Source organism: Stegodyphus dumicola, chromosome 2 (genome assembly GCF_044657685.1).
Source record: "Stegodyphus dumicola isolate Sdum_Otavi_A_Nest chromosome 2, ASM4465768v1".
Taxonomy (NCBI): domain Eukaryota; kingdom Metazoa; phylum Arthropoda; class Arachnida; order Araneae; family Eresidae; genus Stegodyphus; species Stegodyphus dumicola.
In genome coordinates, this window is record NC_140769.1 from 34,370,708 (window position 1) to 34,389,371 (window position 18,664).

Consider the following 18,664-nt stretch of genomic DNA (forward strand, 5'->3'; position numbering starts at 1 on the left):
TCAAAACTCTCTTTTTTAATTTGATTATTTCTTCTTTCTTTATTAAAAATAGCAAAATGTTTGTAACAGTCTTCTGACTGCATCATTTCAAAGTTAACTCTGTCATGTGATTCTTATTAAACGCATGTACTAGTTTCATAAAGGTAAAAGTAAAACCTTTTATTCAGAAATATAAATTAAACCAAAGCTTTTATTAACGAGTAGCAGTAAAGCTATATGTCCTTCTACTGTAAACAAAATAATTTCCCTATTCTTAATCTAAGATCAGTAACGTAATCTTAATACTTTCCTTTGCTGCTTCTGCCATGCTAATATGCAATCAAATCGTCTTTTTCTTCCGTTCCAAGGACCATCAGGTAATCGGTAAATTCGCTGAACACCGATAGTTCGACCTGCTACCATATTTAAAATTTATCCGCTCTCTTCACAAGATTATTTCATTTGAAGAGACATTAGGTAAAGCAGGCAGGATGAAAAATTAGCAACGCCTTCGCCGGGAATCGAACCACGGACCTCTGGAATACCGTCCCAGCGTGCAGAACCACTGCACCACGAAGGCACGTTAGGAAAGCAGGAAAAATACCTTATACATTTAATGCCAAGATTGCTCTTTCATGACTTCTGAAAATACACTCAACCGCGTCTCCGAACATAGCAGGAATAAGTTACAAATTTTGCTCACTAAACAATTCATAGCAGTAATTAGACATGGTCTTTTCTTAATTTAGGAGCCTTGATCAATTACTCGGTTGAACGGCGCGACTTTCAGTAGATATGCCATCTTTGTTTCGTCGTTAAAGGACGGCCTGAAGGAGCAAATATGAAGTTTATAAATATTTATGATAATGGGGGATTAATGGCTGAGATGCTAATTCTATTCAGTGAATGGCTTTTTCATTGTCAGTGTAAAAAAAAATAAAAAAAGAACTGGAATCTTTCAGATTTTTATATTACGCCCAAATGGACATTTTTTTTAACGTTTTGTGTGTTACCTTTATTTATTAAATATCATTATCTTCGCACTTAAAACACATAAAATTGAATTCAACAGCAATATCACAAAACATTTAAAAACAGTAAAATAGAATTAGAATACAGTAACAGCTGTAACTGTATAAAAACTGCAAAACAGCTTTAGAATTTCCGATAGACAGTCTCGCGCGCTGGAGATAGAAATGTTTTTTCCGTACAGTGTTGCCATTGTTCGCTTTGAAATCGTTGAATTTTTTAATAAAAAATTCCTTAATGTTTTACAAATTATGAAATACATAATAAAACAAATTCGAAACTCAAAATTCGGGCTGCCAGTTGGCCATGTTCAAGTGAGGATTACGTTATTCAAATTTGATGGCTCTACGCGTACCGTCGTTTTTTTACGATGCGAGAAACATGCATACATTAAAACAGATTCCTCATTATTTAATTTCTTTAATTATAATACAGAGCAAGAATATTTGGTGGCAAAAACTTGAAAAGTGGTACAGTGCTTTTAGTGACTCAACGCAAAATGCCGTATCTTGACTAATAGACCATGAGTTAACGTCCCTTTGGGCTAAAAAAAAAAGCATACTTGAATTTGATTCCAGGTGAAAGGTCTGGCTGTATGGGCGTTTCCATTGTTCTCCTCATCTGCAAAGTAGATTCGAACCTGTCTCCCTTAAAATCCTCCACGAAGAGTATGCCTCCCCTTAAGCAGATACCACTCTCGTGCTTTCCCGTAATCAAATAAACTAAACCAATCTCGTTACGTCGAAAATAAAAAAGTATATCAACCACCCTTGACTGCATCTCTATCTTCATATTCCAGCTCTAGTAACTCCACGTTATCTTCAACATCAAAGCTAAAACTTAATTAAATATATGTAGATAAGTTGTGAGCATATTAGCAACTATTTAACTTTCTTCTAAAGAAAGCAAATACAGTAAAATAAATTGCCAGAAACGCTAATAAAGCAAAAGAAAAGTATGCGTAAACAAGGGGAAATCTCGTTAAAAAGGCTATGAAAAATGTGGTATTGCAATTAGGAAATAAGGAAATCTAGTCTGAAAACGTCCACTGCAGTTATATTCAAGGAAAAACTGCAAAATAAATAAATTCGTAAAAGGAAGTTGACCAACCTTCTCTTGTTCTTCAAAGAAGTAAAGACGAAAAACAGTCAATATATTCCAACGACATCACGTTTCTGACATTAGAATAAACAGAGAAAGATAGAACATTTTAATTAATGAGGATAAAAAGAAGTGAGAGTTGCTGTTTCCGAAACTACTCCAACGTGGCAGACGATTTCGAAAAACAGATGTCGTAGCAAAAGAAAGTTGAAAGAAATAAGTATGATTCATTAATTCACCTTTTAAAGACATTTGAAGAATAACTAAATAATGAAATATATAGTTACTTTAATTATTTAATACTTCAACACATCTTAAAGTAAGATTATTCTTAAAATAAATTATAGGGAATGATATTTTAGTTTTAAACTGACCGTTTTTCTTCAGTTACTTAGCTTTCCTATCTTCCTTCATTTCCATTTCCTGCCAGAACGTTACTTCGGTTTTGTTTGAATGTTTTTACTGCAAAGTAGAGTAGAAAAATACTATTTAAGTTGCTGTCTGAGTTACTTCACACAAAACATGCTCTGCTGTTCCGAATGTTATTTCTCTGATTAAAGCTTGCTAGTTTACTGCCGTGCATATTACTTGCCGGTTTGTGTACGTCGGTGGTAGGGCTAAGAGCCAAATTGAAATGATTATCTATGTGAAGCTTTGGCTAATTATTTAACTTAGATTTATATTTACATTTTGATTTTTGTTTTGAGTTGTAGCCAAAAGTATTGGCTAAGTTTATAAGCATCAGGAGTGCCGGATGTAAATCCTTTCTTGAGTTGAATAAAAGGGTCTTTTCAGCCTTCGAACGTTTGATCATTGATATAGTTTGAACTTACCGAATAGTCGTTTCGTAGTAAAGTAAATATTTAGCCAGCAAATTAAAATTAATTTAACCAGAATCTTACAAAGTAACTCCAATTTTGCGCCTGAAACGATGTTGCCTTGGGAAGGATACGCTATCAGGGGTCTGTGACACTTAGCCGACGGGACACTTAACCGACACCAGTTAGCCGACAGGACATTTAGCCGACACAGACACTTGGCCGACAAGGACACTTAGCCGACAGGACATTTAGCCGACAAGGACATTTAGCCGACAAGGACATTTAGCCAACACGGACAGTTAGCCGGCTGTACATTTAGCCGACACGGATAGTTAGCCAACAGGACATTTAGCCGACACGGACAGTTAGCCGACAGGACATTTAGCCGACCACAGAATTCGCCGTCAGGGCATTTAGCTACGGGACAGTTAACTGTCAAGACATTTAGTCAACAGGGCACTAAGCCGACAGTGACGTTTAGCTGACGTGTACAAAATAATTATTTAAATTTACAATCAATTACAAAATTTCTCGACTTCTCCATAATGTCAATATTTAAGTTATTTTTTTCACTTATCAGTAAAATTCAGTTTTCGATTCTTGAAGATCTCATACGTGCTTTTAATTATTGTGTTAATTTAGCATTGTTTGATATGTATCGTGCTGTTTGGTATATATTGGCCAAATTGAAAAAACGCTGAAATTTCTCGTCAGGGAATATGAATTAAATTTCGAAAGGAAAAAGAATTTTTTTAGCTAAGTACGGCGGTCACTTAATTACATTTTAATATGGGATCTTCAAAAATTATACGTAAAGCTTCTTCATTTAATCAACTTTCTCATCATTAATAATTTTTCTTGTTTACTTAATGATATTAATTTTCCAATCTCGCTCTTCCAAATGCTGTCAAATTTCTAACATCTTTACGTTACATTACTATTTTGCTCATCACATCGTGTTACATTTCTTCCCTTAAAAAATCGTTTGGCTCCTCCCACTAATGAAATTTCCTTTCCCTGTCATGAAAAATCTGAATAATGCAATAAAAATTATTGTTATTCTTGAATTATACTTTTCTATAAAAATATATGGCAGTGAGGGTTAGTTTAGCAAATATATTTTATTTTGTTAATAAAAACAATTTAAAAAGTTGAATTTTTAAGACCAGCAAAGGTATAAATTATTTGTGATCTCTATAACTTGCAGTTTATGCAACCATAACCATTGAGATAAAATTTCTGAAACATTTTATTGACCACGCTTCTCGCTTAAAATACTTACTTAGGTTAATGTTTATAGCCCTAAACTAGTGCATAAAGTTTAATTTAGAAGTAAAATATTCTTTAAGGTTTTGTTTTATTCATAACTGAAGCTGCAGAAGGAGGCGGCCACAAACCAAGTAGGGCGGAGCAAATCGTTAGATCGTGAAGAGTCTAGATGTAACTAGATGAGTCATGTAAATAGATAATATTATGTACTATGTTTTGAAAGTTGCGACGTGTAATTTTCGGCGCAAATCTCGCCAAGCAAACTTTATTGGCGACAACATACACATAAAAAAATTTAACAAATGTTCCAAGAATTTTTTATTTTGAAGGCATAGACATTTTATTATCGTTAAAAATTTTCTAAAAAGTCAATAAATAAAGACAATAAATTTTTAAAAAGACATTAAGTTAAGAATTTACTATGCTTTCATGGTTCAACATCCTGATTCGCCGGTTCATATCACGTGACCCCAAGTGATCTCATCTCACGTAAACTACGCTACAAAAATATAATTCTCCCTAAATATTTTTAGATTAATTTTTAGATTTCTACATTAATTTCAAGTAAACTCTTAATTTGGAATTTTTGAAGATCCCATATTAAAATCTAATTAAGTGACCGTTGTGCTTAGCTAAAAAAATTCTTTCTTCCTTTCGGAATTTAATTCATATTTCCTGATGAGAAATTTCAGCGCTTTTTCAATTTGGCCAATATACATCAAACAGCACGATACATATCAAACGATGCTAAATTAACACAATAATTAAAAGCACGTATGAGATCTTCAAGAATCGAAAACTGAATAAAAATAACTTAAATATTGAAGTTATGGAGAAGGCGAGAAATTTTGTAATTGATTGTAAATTTAAATAATTATTTTGTACACGTCAGCTAAACGTCACTGTCGGCTTAGTGCCCTGTTGACTAAATGTCTTGACAGTTAACTGTCCCGTAGCTAAATGCCCTGACGGCGAATTCTGTGGTCGGCTAAATGTCCTGTCGGCTAACTGTCCGTGTCGCCTAAATGTTCTACCGGCTAACTGTCCATGTCGGCTAAATGACCTGTCAGTTAAGTGTCCTTGTCGGCTAAGTGTCCGTGTCGGTTAAACGTCCTGTCGGCTAAATGTCCTATCGGCTAAGTGTCCGTGTTGGCTAAATGTCCTGTCAGCTAAGTGTCTGTGTCGGCTAAGTGTCCTTGTCGGCTAACTGGTGTTGGTTAAGTGTCCCGTCGGCTAAGTGGTCGCGACCGCGCTAACAGATGATCGTTTTATCTTAGACTGAAAAATTTCGATGATTATTTTAAAAATTTAGCATTTTGTTTAAGAAAATTACTGCTAATTTATAATTTTTAAAAGATTTATTTTGTTAGCCAGGTTGAAATAATTGGAAAAGTTCTGAGTTATTTCCAGGAGTATATATATTCGGTTGAGATTTGCTTCACTGTTATAATTACTAGCACATGTTTTGTAACCCATGGATTACGTTTTTCTTTAGGGAATATTGCGAGTTTTTTAAAAAATATTGCTAATTTATAATTTTTAAAAGATTTATTTTGTTAGCAAGTTCGAACTAATTGGAAAAGTTCTGAATTATTCCAGGAGTATATATTCGGTTGAGATTTGCTTCCCTGTTACAATTACTAGCACATGTTTTGTAACCCATGGATTACGCTTTTCCTTAGGGAATATTGCTAATTTATAAGATTTATTTTGTTAGCAATGTTGAAGCAATTACTGAAGATCTGAGTTATTCTAGGAGTATATATTTGATTGGGGTTGCCTCATTGTTATAATTACTAGCACATATTTTGTAACTCATGGATTACGTTGTTCTTTAGGGAATATTGCGAGTTACCTAACAATGAATTTTCTTTTATTTAAAAAAATTCTCTAAACTTTTTTGCTCCTCTGTACCTTGAAATAGTTAAAATGATTAATATTTCCCTTGCGCCATGAGAATAAAGGTGCTGTGCTTCGTGCATAGAACTTCAAGGTGACAAGACGTAATTAATATTTCCCACGAATTCTTTTTCCTTCCTCTATTAGGCATGTAATGTGGGCAGATCGGATATATAAATGCTCCATCTGTGAAGGAAATCCGAGTGCCTTGGAAAGAATAATAATGAACTCGAAAGAACCTGGAAGAACTGACTAGAATGTCGAGTAATCTCAATCTTTTGTAGGGGAAAAAATTAGACAATAAAAGTTATAGGTGTTTCAACTGTTGGTCATTTGGTGTAGGAAAGAAAGGACAATTTTACACTTGCTTTCCTTTTCGAAGCTCAGCTTTCTTTTGGTACATCTATATGGCCTTGGGAGTCCAGTTATTAGATGAGATTAAAAGACATCTGATTAAGAGTTTCACCATCGTCTGTGATTACAATACTGGTTTTGTGATTATCTCGTTAAAATAATTTTCGAGAAGCATTCTGGCGCGATATTAATTTTTTGGAAAATATTACAGTCATTCATCCTCGCTGAACAGACGCTGTTTCTTTCTCTTTTCTTTTTTCATAAAAAAATTGAGACTTTTTTTTCAAATTGAAGCTTTTGATTAGAATAAAATTAAATAATTTCAGTGCACAGTACCTATAATATTAAAACGTCTATTAATATTATAAATTTGATGGCTCTAGTACCGTCGTTTTCCCGCAATGCGAGGAACGTAGATAAACACATTATTACTAAATTATTCCTTAAAAATTTGAACACTTAATCTAAGTTATAGCTGCTTATAGTTAGAAAGCCCAATAATGTGGGCTCCAAAATTCAACTTTCTCATATCGTATTTGAAGTAGAACAGAGAAATTAACTTTGTATATTTAATTTTCTGATACTGTTACTGGAGTCTGTATTATAAGTGAATAAACATAACAAATGACTAGGTATAATATCTATTTATCTTTCTGTATATATATATATATATATATATATATATATATATATCTAGAATTTATATATATATATATCTAGAATTTATATATATATATATATATATCTAGAATTTATCTAGAATTTATATATATATATATATGTTGTTCATTTAGTGCGAAAACAAGTTACTACTTGCCCAATTGCTGCAAAGTAAGTTAATAATAATTTATTTACTAAATAATATTTATTAATGGATTATATTATCTCCTAAGTTTAATTAAAGTAGAATGATCGTAAAAGAGTAAATCCATACTAGTAAGTTATATTTTGAAAGATGTTTTGAAGTAACTTGAAAGTAAAATGTTAATAATGTTTTTACGGGGACTGGAATTAAATCATCATGAAGAACAAAATTTCAATTGTAAAAGGAATAAATTAAGGGCAAGAATTAAATTAAATGCATGTAATCATTGTCACTGATCGAAAATTAGTTGACTTTTCAAGGGGAACAAACCACCTCCCGTTCAATGAACAATAATTAATAAATAAATACGAAGGTGTTTCGTCTTTACTCGAGCAATAAGGCTAAGCCAAACCGGCAATTCAAGTCGGGCCAAATATTTCCGTGAATAGAAGGGATTATAAACCAATGTTGATATTCAAAGAACTTATTCCTATGAAGCATTTTAGCTAATTGAATTTTGAGTGAAAAGCAATTTCTGTTTCAATGACAATGTTTCAATGTCACTATGACAATTCCCGCTAAGTTACACTAATTAGGTTAAAATTTATTTGAATTTAATTCTTGATTTATACCGCTGTATTCACTTAATATTTCTTTATTTTTCTCCCAAAATAAGAACTTTTGAAGTCAGTTAAGATGTTATCTTATGAAATACACACATGAGATTATCAGAGAATTCTTATGCAGAGCGTGTTCCTTCATACGTACATTTCCAGTCACGCAAAAAGAGAGCAGTTGGTATTTTTTTATGCTTGAAAGTAAATTAAAAGATTAGAACTTCTACAGAAAATTTTTGCTCTTTTAAATATACGTATAATGTATAAAACATAAATTGTAACTGCTTTTTAAAAAAACCCTATAAATTTATCTTAATTAGAAAGTCTTTCCCCGAACATTTTCCAAATGCTATAGTTTATATTACATTATTAATGTTATTTATTTAATAAAATTCAGTTTTCTTTTAATTCATTAAAAAAACGTAGGTCGGATGTATTTGCCCGTGGAATTCAATAAAAGTGAAAAACTGATAGAAGAAATTTAAACTAAAGAATACGTGTGAGAAGTAACGCACTAAAAATACTTTCGACCTCTAGAAAGCTTAGTTACCAAAAGTTTTGAATGTATAGACAAAAGCTATCAATTTTTAATAACTAACATTAATAATGAATTAATCATGGTGAAAAATCTATCAGATATTTCTCCCGCCTTCTTAGCATGCCTTCGTGGTGTGGTAGCCTGCACGCTAGGCGCGTATTCCAGAGGTCCGTGGTTCGATTCCTGGCAAAGGCGTTGCTCATTTTTCATCACTCCTGCTTCCAAAAAAATACCTAATTTCTCTACAAATCTCTGAAAAGAAGTCTGCAAGTGTTCCGATTTTAAAGATCGCCTGAAAGGGTTCTTTTAAAACTTAATATGGCGTGCGCAGATGGTCTAAGTAAGAAGTATAGGTTCAGGTGAATACAGAGATGGTCCAGGTGGAATAGCAAATCATTCTATAGGATAACAGACAAATATACTTAATAGATAAACATGGGAATGTTATGCATATTCGGTATGTTTAAAAAGTGAAAAAAATATGTAATGTAATTTTATAAAAATGTGTAATGATTTCAGTTAGATATCTCACGAATTAAATGCATTTTAATTTAAATTAATCAGATTCTCCTTTTTGGTTGCAATCGGTCGTACCAAAAGTATACAAATGTGTGTTTGTATGTGTAGTATTTTAGATACGTAGTTAGAGAGATAGATGTAAAAACCAGTATTTTCTAGACGGGGCCATTTCTAAACACAACTTTATTGGGTTTTATATTCGAATTCATTTCCGGGCTACAACGCTTTTTCTACAAACTCTTAAAGTATACGAACACTTTTTGGAGTCACTGTTGTATAACAAGAAAATATAAATTCAGTAGACGATAACCTGTCGTACTTTCGATCAAATTTTATAAGAAGCTGAAATATAAATAAAATTTTTACATCGCTTGCTATTTATGTCCCGCGTTATTCACTTATCGTACGTGGAGAAAATAACAATCTGCTTTAAGGCCACATTTAATTACAGCGATTTAATTCAATGTTGAGTTTATTAAAATATAATTAAGCGTCTTCCCTAACCTCGAACTGTTAACCAGAACAGAAACCCATTTTACGAATATTTCTAGCTTCACAATCGTAATCAGCTTTTAACTAGTTCATTAAGCACGAATTCAAGTGGATTTCGACTTGACACGTGCTTTCCTGCCTGCGAGCACTCGAAACCCATTCTCAAGGCACCACGAAGAAAGTTAGAAATGCGTGGTGTCTGGGTTTTTGCTTCATTGCTCTATTGACGAAAACATCCGAAAATTAGGTCAAGAACAGCAGGCAAAGAAAAGCGAAATTATCCCTTACGACTGTTATTCCTTTATGAGATGCAATGGTTAAGCATGGGACCTGCAAGAAATTAGCTCATTTTGAATTGCAGGAAGAAAAGAAATGGTGGAAAGCTCGTTTTCATTCTGACGTCAGGTCTCACTCAGGTCATTCTCAGGTCTTGGAATTTTTTCTTGTGAATCTGAAAACCACCGGAAAAATTCTCAATCGGGGGGGGGGAAGGCATTATTAAATCAAATTAAAAGAAATATGCTAGCTGAGACAGAATTTGAAGGTGAAAGATACTGGTAAAAAAGAGAAAGAAAGTGTTGCAGCTGTCATGTTTATATGCGAATTACACGGAAGGGGAAAAAGGCGGAATTTACATTATTTAATTATCTTACAAGGTATTTTCTCATTCCTTCAAACATGCCTTTGTGGTAGTGTAGCACACTCGGCGAGTATTCGAGAGGTCCAGGTTTGAGTCCCGAAGAGGGCATTGCTCATTTTTCACGCCTCTTGCATCAATAAAACCCAATGACTGTACAGTCTTATCGCAATATTTAGAGAAATTAAAACCTAATTGGGGTATGAAATAATAGGTATGAAACATAAATCTGAAAGTATTGACTACCATGAGTACCACAGGTGACGTCTTTTAATTTATCACTATGCCATGGGTGATCCCATGATGTTGCTTAATAATAGTAGACATTTTAAGATTTTTTTATATATAATTTTAATTAACCTAAGTGTGAAAGCTGATTATAGGTACGAAAAGGTGTGACTACCATGAGTACTACGGGTGACCATCTTTTAAAATTTATTACTATGGCATGAGTGATCCCCTGATGTAGCTTAATGATTGCAGATATTTTAAGATTTTCTATACGCAACTGGCTTTTGAATAAAAGCTTAAATTTTGTAGTATGTTGCATAAAAAATTCTCAAGGCATCTAAATTGAGCCTACAGTGGCCGATTAAATAAAGTCGCTGAGCACAGATATTCCAAAATGGTCTTAAACCCAATATTTCGCCGTCCAACCAGGATAGCGATGTATGTATGTCTGTGCGTCATTGGGGCACTGTAAATCTGCGGTGACGCGAAAGTCCTTTCGAGAGGTTATTATTTTAATGTAAAAATGCATAGTCTGTTTCATTACTCGCTTTCCAGATTTTGCTGTTATAGGACAACACATGTCAAACTATTTTCTACAGAAAGATAATGCGTTAATGTTGCCTGTTGGCCGTCATTAAATTGAATTCGTTATTCTTATCTCTTATATCAGTCTTCTTGTTTCCAAAGTCATTACTGGTAACAAAAAGTTTTAAAATACATCGTTCTATTTCGTTTCTTATTAATTGAAATAACTATCCTAAAAGTGATAGCAGAGGAGCGGTCAAGTCGCTGAACACTGGTAGTTCGGTCCAGATTTGGAGTATATATCTTTCTGGATATTCTTGACATTTCTTTATTAGAAATTCATTTTTGCTAATTAATTAAGATAATAATAGCAATACCCCAATTAGGTTTTTATTAAGATAAGTAATTAATTAAGATAAGTACATCGAGATAGATAAGTACATTCGAGCACATTTCTGCTGCAAGTAAAGAAAAATTTTGATCTTGAAATTAGGAACATTTTGTAGTACAGCTCTTGAAAATAATTTGGCAATACATATTCATTTTGATATCATTCCAAAGAAACTGTACACAATATAAGAGGGGGGGAGGTGTCTCAATTACGGATTTAATAAGAAACTCATTCATATAGCTTAATTTTAGATATACTAAGCTGAGGAACAAAAAATGGTAATTATATAAATAGATATATATATATAATTATATAAATAGCTACCAAGACGGTATAGTGGTCAGGGGGAGCCGACTGAGATACCGAAGGCTCCGGGTTCGAATCCCGGAGAAGGCAGGAATTTAAATTGTCTGTCCTCTCATAGGAGGTAACGGTGGCGGCCTATTAGGTGCCTCCAGAATAAAATGACCACCACTTCCGGCTTTAGGAGTGTTCAATGTAAGGAAAGCAAGTATCCGCCGTAAAAAAAAAATAAATAAATAAAAGAAGAAAGTTGCGGAAGAGAAGAAAAAAAAATCTCTGACCGAGTCAGATGAGAATTATGTGGAAAGTTCTCCAGTTTTCTTGAAGATAGTAAAACCGACCAAGAAAATAAACGATGAAAATGAAAGGTTGTTAGGTTGTTGAAAGGAAGGAGGAAAATAAGAGTATAAGTCTTTTTTTTTTTTTTTTTCACTTGCGAAAAAGTGTTGCTTCCTGGGAAAGTAGTGAAAGTGGATCATATTAATGATTAGACCTATGAAAAAATATGGAAAATCGTGGGATAATGGACAGAAAAGATCCGTTTCTGGATTGTATTCCGAGTGTTAAAGCATATTCAGTCAAAAACAATGAATCATATCTTATAGTAATTATAGGAAAAGGTTTCAAGTCCCGACTGTAGTTAAATTGCACCGGAGCCATTCAGAGCCGTGTTCCGGTATTTCTTAGCTCTTGAGATAAATCATAATTCTACCCGGAGCACACCAGAGCTCTAATTAAGAACAGCTGTTCTTTATATAAAACTGGAGCACAATTTTAACCGAAGATTCTTTTGATCTCATAACATTTTATTTTGATAATAAATAAAATTTTGAAATCAATACTAACTTCTAAATTCGTACCTTTTCCCTTGAGAAGCAAACACATTGATGGAAGTTGAGGTGTTTAGGCAAAGCGAAAACCCCACCCACTTATCGAAATCTTACCTTTCAGGGAAATGCTATAAATTGTTCGAGAATGGGCATATTTTTTGTTGTCGCCCTGTTTGTGCCTTTAATTCTGCTGATTCTGTGTCGGCTGTTTCACTTATGAGCGATTTACAATAGGACTTTGAAGGGGACGTCATTTATGTACTAAAAGTGTGTTAAGTGGCAGAGGCCTTAATATAATGAAATGCTAAATGAATGACTTAAACGTATTCAACACATGTATTTCTCATGAAAAAATTAAAAAAAAAAAAAAAAAAAAAAAAAAAAAAAAAAAGCATCTGCGGACCTTTCGTATCGTTGTAAGCAAATAAGGAGATGAAAATTGAGACTTTACGTTTGTTTTCAATTTAAAAATCAACTTTTTGTTTATACTTTATATAATATTTTTTTGGAGGCATCGCCCCGTCTCATGTTCTGTTTGATGTTGCAGTTATATCGACAGGTCAGAGAGTGGCAGACAATTTTGTTTTCATAGCCACCTCTGTTTTCTCTAATATTTTCTTCCACGTTCGAACGCTGTTTCTAACATTTTTTTTATCCTCATTAATGAAGCTTTAATTGTTTTACTCTTTTTCATTGTTATGCTGAGAAAAAAAATGGGCGGCCACAATTGCTTCCTATGAAGGCACGGACAGTTACAACAATGCCTTCTTCACCCAGGCCTATCGCTTTAGCAGTCAGAGTTATACCAACTGGGCGGCTGTTATTCTATTATTCTTTGATATATTATACGGTATATTCAAGGATTAAATTCAGCGAAAACTCATCAGAGGTTGGCTCCGATACTTTTCAGATTTTGAACGGAAATTTTAATTCTAGTCGAAGCTACTAAGATGAGGTTCGGAACTTTATTTTATTATTTTTATATATTATTCAAGTCTTTGCCAATAATTTAACTTACGTGGTTATACTTTTATTTAATTTTCACATTTATTTTAAATTTATCAATGATTATTATTTTTATTATTTACTTTTGTTTCTCCTTCCTGACGGCTTTAACTTAATTAATTATATTTATTTAGCTTTAACATTTATTTAAAATTTATTCATGGTTTTTATTTTATTTATTTACTTTTGTTTCTCTTTTCTGAAGGCTTACTAATTTTAGAAATTAAACTCTGAGTTCCGGAACTGTTCAAATAAAACTTTAATGCCTTTAATAATTTTGATAATGATTAAAAAAGATAATCTGAACATTTTAACTTGCAATTTAATCTTTTGGAGAATTTACCATTGAATTTCCAAAAATGTTAAAAAAGTATTTAAAAATTAAAAGAATATAAAACTTATAGAGTAAAAGAAAACTGCAGTCTTAATCTTGATACTCATTTAAATTCAGCACTTTAAATAATTTTAAACTAAGCAGTTATAATAACATATTAATTTAAAAAAACAGTCCCCTAGAAATTAAAGATGTGAAATACAAAAATCTTTTATTTAAAACAAGTTGTTCAAAATGGTGAAGACAAACAGTAGAGCAAAAACATGCTATGATATCATTTTATCGATAATAAGGATATCACTTTATCAATTATTCATTAATAATGATCAATCATTATTAATTAATCGATTAATCATTATATTTTATAGATTAATCTTTATATTATGTAGATTAATAATAATTATTATAATGATATCATTTTATTGAATTATGATAAGCCGAAGACATATGGAGGTGTTTAATGAAGAAAAGATTTATTTCTTTAAACTGTAAAGGAGCATTTATATAGCAGATCGCTGGTGCACGAGGGCTTGCAACAAATGTGACTCCTAAACGGCAATACTTTCTATTCTTTTTTTATTTTGCTTGGAAGAGAATCCGAGTAGAGAAAAGAATAAACACCTCGAAGAGATTTCCTTCAATGTATTTAAAACATGGAATAATAATAAACATGGAAATATTACGTCTTACTATTTTTAAAATAATAATTAATTACTTAATAATACCACTAAGAATTATTAATAAAAACTCTGTGCGCTTTTTTATCTTTAATATTTTTCTGCTATATTTTACTATAAGTGCATGTGAATATTCAGAAGCAGGCAATAGTAATATTCACTTATAAAGAAGTTATTTTAAATGATGATTTAATCTTTTTTTGATAATTTAATTAAAAAAATTGAATTTTTTATAACTGGATACAACAGTAACTTATTTTGATGTGGGTTTTGAATACAACTCTATCGATTTCGCGAGTAATAAGGCACAGATCTTTCTTCTTCAGGAGGGAAGGGGGGAGGAGCTTTGCTGTTTTCCTTAGTTTGATATTTTACATTGGCGTATTTCTCTTACAATTTGAAACTATATTTAGTTAAAAAGTTCTTGATCTTTTATTAATTGTCTTAAATAGTAAATTACAAAGGTTCGATTTTGATTAGCTAAAAAATAAACTTTTGATGTTTTTCATATTTTTGAAAGCTTTAGTGACCCTTTTAAAGTTAGGTTTAAACTTTGTGATACTTCTGCTTTAAATTTACGTTAAAAAATCTGAAAGGGTTCAGATTTTAACGGTCATCCAAAAGAGTTTGTTAAGGTTTATTTTACACTCTCTCTAAGCTTGCAGTCTACCAGTCTGCCTTTGCACTCATTTCCTTCTAACTCATTTCTTTTTGCCTTTTTAGCTTTATTATTAAGCATTAATTGTCGCCCAAACGCCAGAGTCGTTAGAGGAGCCGCCTGCGATACTGAAGGCCTCGAGCTCGAATCCCCCTCGAAAGGCATGGATTTGTATTATCTGTTCCCTCATAGGAGGTAACGGTGGCCGCCTAGGTGCCTCCATAATAAAATGATCACCACCGAAATGGTTAGTGCCTGAAAAAAATTAATCATAAGTTTCTTCACACTTATACCGTATGGAATTCAACGGCATAATTACAACAATTTTAAGAGCAGCACAGCAGCATATGTTTAGAATTCCCAATACAGTGCTCTTTCTCAGTTCAATGATATCAATGTTCAGTTTTTCTCACTAAGAAGTCTTGCAAAACATTTTTTTTTTGTTTTTTTATTATCAACGTTTCGTTAAATTTATTAATTAAATATCATGTTCTTCGCACTTACGCCACATAAAATTCAATTCCATCATAAAATCTTTAAAAACAGCATAACTTTAAAAAATCCGAGAGACAGTCTCGCGCTCTGGAGAGAAAAATGTTTTATTCCGTACAGTGTTTCTGCTGCTCGCTTTCAAACCGGTGAGTTTGTTAATAAAAAAATGTATCCGAATTTTCCAAAATATGAAATATAAAATTCGAAATTGAAATTTCAGTTTTCGAGGTTCATATATTCGTTACCCGAATATGATGGCCGAATAAAATTTGATGGCCTAAGGTACCGTCGTTTTTTCACATTGCCAGGAGAATCGATACATATATGAAGATATTTCATTCTTTATTTTCTTGAAAAGTAATACTGGACGACTAGATTCGGTGGCAATAATTTGAAAAATAATACAGCCTTTTATAGTGGACGACGCAAAATCCTGTTCTGAGACTTATAGCTCATTCGGGATAACGCCATTTGGCCTTAAAAAATGCCTTTTTTCGTTTTTAGTGCAAAGAGGCAATTTGCTCTGAAGGACTGTTAATTTTGTTTTGGCATTTTGCGTTTAAAACTTTAAAAGGTTGTATCACTTTTCAAATCGTTGCCACCATATAATATCGCCTTGTCTTATATTTAAAGAAATTAAATAATGAAGAATCTACATAAATGTATGTTTCTCGCATTGTGTTAAAACAACGGTACGTAGAGCCATAAAAATTTGAATAACGTAATCTTCCATAGAATATGGGCATATGGGAGCCCTAGTTTTAATTTAAATTTGTTTTATTACAGATTTTAGATTTTGTAACGCTTCAATGAATTTTTGATTAAAAAACTAAACGATTTCAAAGCGAGCAATGGCAACACTCACTGTACGGGGAGAGAGAGAGAGAAAAAAAAAAAAAAAAAAAAAATTATCACCAAAAGCGCGAGACTCTGTAGCGGAAATTCTAAAGATATGCTCATTTTAAAATTTGTTTTCTATATTGCTGTTGAACTGAATTTTATAGTTTGAGTACGTAGAACATGATATTCAATAAATAAAGGTAACAAACAAAACGTTAAAAAAATGCCTCTTTAGACGTAATTTCTGAAACCTTTCAGACATTTTGTCTTTTTTCGTTTGTTTTCTCTTTATCTTTTTTATCCTTTCAAAAATGCGAATTATTCTTCTACTAAGCTGTTTCGCACAAAGATAATATAATGAGCATGAACAAGAAATTTTTTTAAAAAAAACAATGTTAATGAAAAAAAGAGAATAGGAGAAACCTGAAATACTTCTTTAGAAATTTGAAGACTCTTTTATGTGAATTAAAAAAAATAATTTAAAAAAAGAAGAAAATTACAGGCATTTTATTATAAAAGAATTAATTTTTGTATAATGTAACTCTGATTTACAGTCTAATAATTTTATTTGGTTTACGTTTAAATACATTTTAAGTTTTTTTCAGTTTAGCCCAATTAAAGGATGGTGAACGCAATGCAGGCAAATTACTACTACAATTTGTTTTCACGGATGGCGGTCAAGATCGACCAATACCCTTTAAAGAGTGTACGGCAACCCATTTTCCACTAACGAATGTTTCACAATATGAATGAATGTCCAAACCGCAAGTTGTGCGTACTAAAAGCATACGCAATTTTGTTACAGTTACCTTCATGTTTCAGAACGTATGACCGCATTTGCTAGGAAAATTCTTCGTGCGAATGCTGCAGTGTCTGTCGCATGTACCTTTTTGATGTCATGATTTATTAGTGTATTACTCTCAACGCTGTAATGAATCTTTCCAAATAAAATTCTGGAAATTTTGAGAGTCTGTGAATTTTCTCCAAATAAATTTAATAAATCTTGACAAATTAAGAGATTTTCAGAATTCTCAAGGAGCGAGGAAGTCAATTTAAACCCTGAAAAATTTCGCAATTGAACAACTTCTCTTTCAGCTAGCTTTGAACGAGTCCCCTTTCAGTTTCGTTCGGCTTCACTTAAAATAGGCTGCTCTAAATTATTATTGTTTTTTAATCTGAGAAAGGTATGATTGTTTGCCATTAGCAAAGAAAAATGCGTCTAGTTAACACAGACAATTATTGCCAGTCCATAATATATACAAATATAAAGTTTCGATTTAAATTTTTACAATGCATAAATTACTACACCTTATTATGTGATATTTTATTTCCTAAACAGTATTGATTAATTGATTATATTATCTCCTAAGTTTAATTAAAGTAGAATTATTTTAAAAGAGTGAATCCTTACTGGTAAGTTATATTTTCAAAATATAACTTTATGCTCCTAAATTATTCCTAAATCCATATTGTACGCATGATAGATATCGTTAGAAACTTCTTTAATTTTTTACAATAATAGGGCAGAGGCAATGTTTTCACACGCGCAATATAATCCGCCCATATGCTCACCTAAAAATTTTGGAAAAACGTTTTCTAAATCGTACTATTGTAAATAAAATTATTTCTAAATGTATATTGTACGTGTGACAGATGGCATTAAAATCCTCTTTGACTTTTTGCAATGATAGTGCAGAGGCCATCTTATCACCCGTGCAATATAATCCCCCCCCCCCATATGCTCATTTTACATTTTTGCGAAAAATGTTTCTAAATCTAATCTAAATAAAATTATTCCTAAATGTATATTGTACGTGTGATAGATGACATTAGAAACGTCTTTGATTTTTTACAATAACAATGTAGAATCCATTTTACCACACGTAGAGTACCCCCTCATATGCTCACTTTAAATTTTTACGAAAAGTTTTCTAAATCTAATCTAAATAAAATTCTTTCCAAATCTATACTATACGTGTGATAGATGCCATTAAAAACTCCTTTGATTTTTTACAATAATAGTGCAGAGACCATCTTATCACACGTAAAACATAATCCCCCCCATTTGCTCATTTTAAATTTTTGCAAAAAAATTTTCTAAATCTTGTTTGTATGAAAAGCTAGGTAACTCAGGAATATTATTTATATAAAATATTACTTATATTAAAATATTTTTATAGAATAATATGCAACTGACGTTTATTCATTTTTTAATCATATATGCTATATTCATTCTAACGATATTTTTATTTCCTAGAAATCATATTAATGAAATATCACACATTTATTACTGAAAATTTTGCTTTAAAGGTAAAAAA

At 32.0% G+C, this 18,664-nt stretch overlaps 1 protein-coding gene and 1 long non-coding RNA gene across 2 annotated transcripts in view; one reads left to right on the plus strand and one right to left on the minus strand.

Moving 5' to 3' along the window:
* Positions 1-17,314, plus strand: part of LOC118200771 (uncharacterized) — a 123,959-nt gene extending 106,645 nt beyond the window's left edge. Inside the window, exon 3 of the long non-coding RNA XR_015039399.1 lies at positions 16,952-17,314. This is a non-coding gene — a long non-coding RNA (uncharacterized LOC118200771). The remainder of the gene's footprint in view (positions 1-16,951) is intronic.
* The window catches only part of LOC118203019 (patched domain-containing protein 3-like), a 331,935-nt gene that overhangs the window by 277,307 nt on the left and 35,964 nt on the right, over positions 1-18,664 (minus strand). The window lies entirely within an intron of this gene.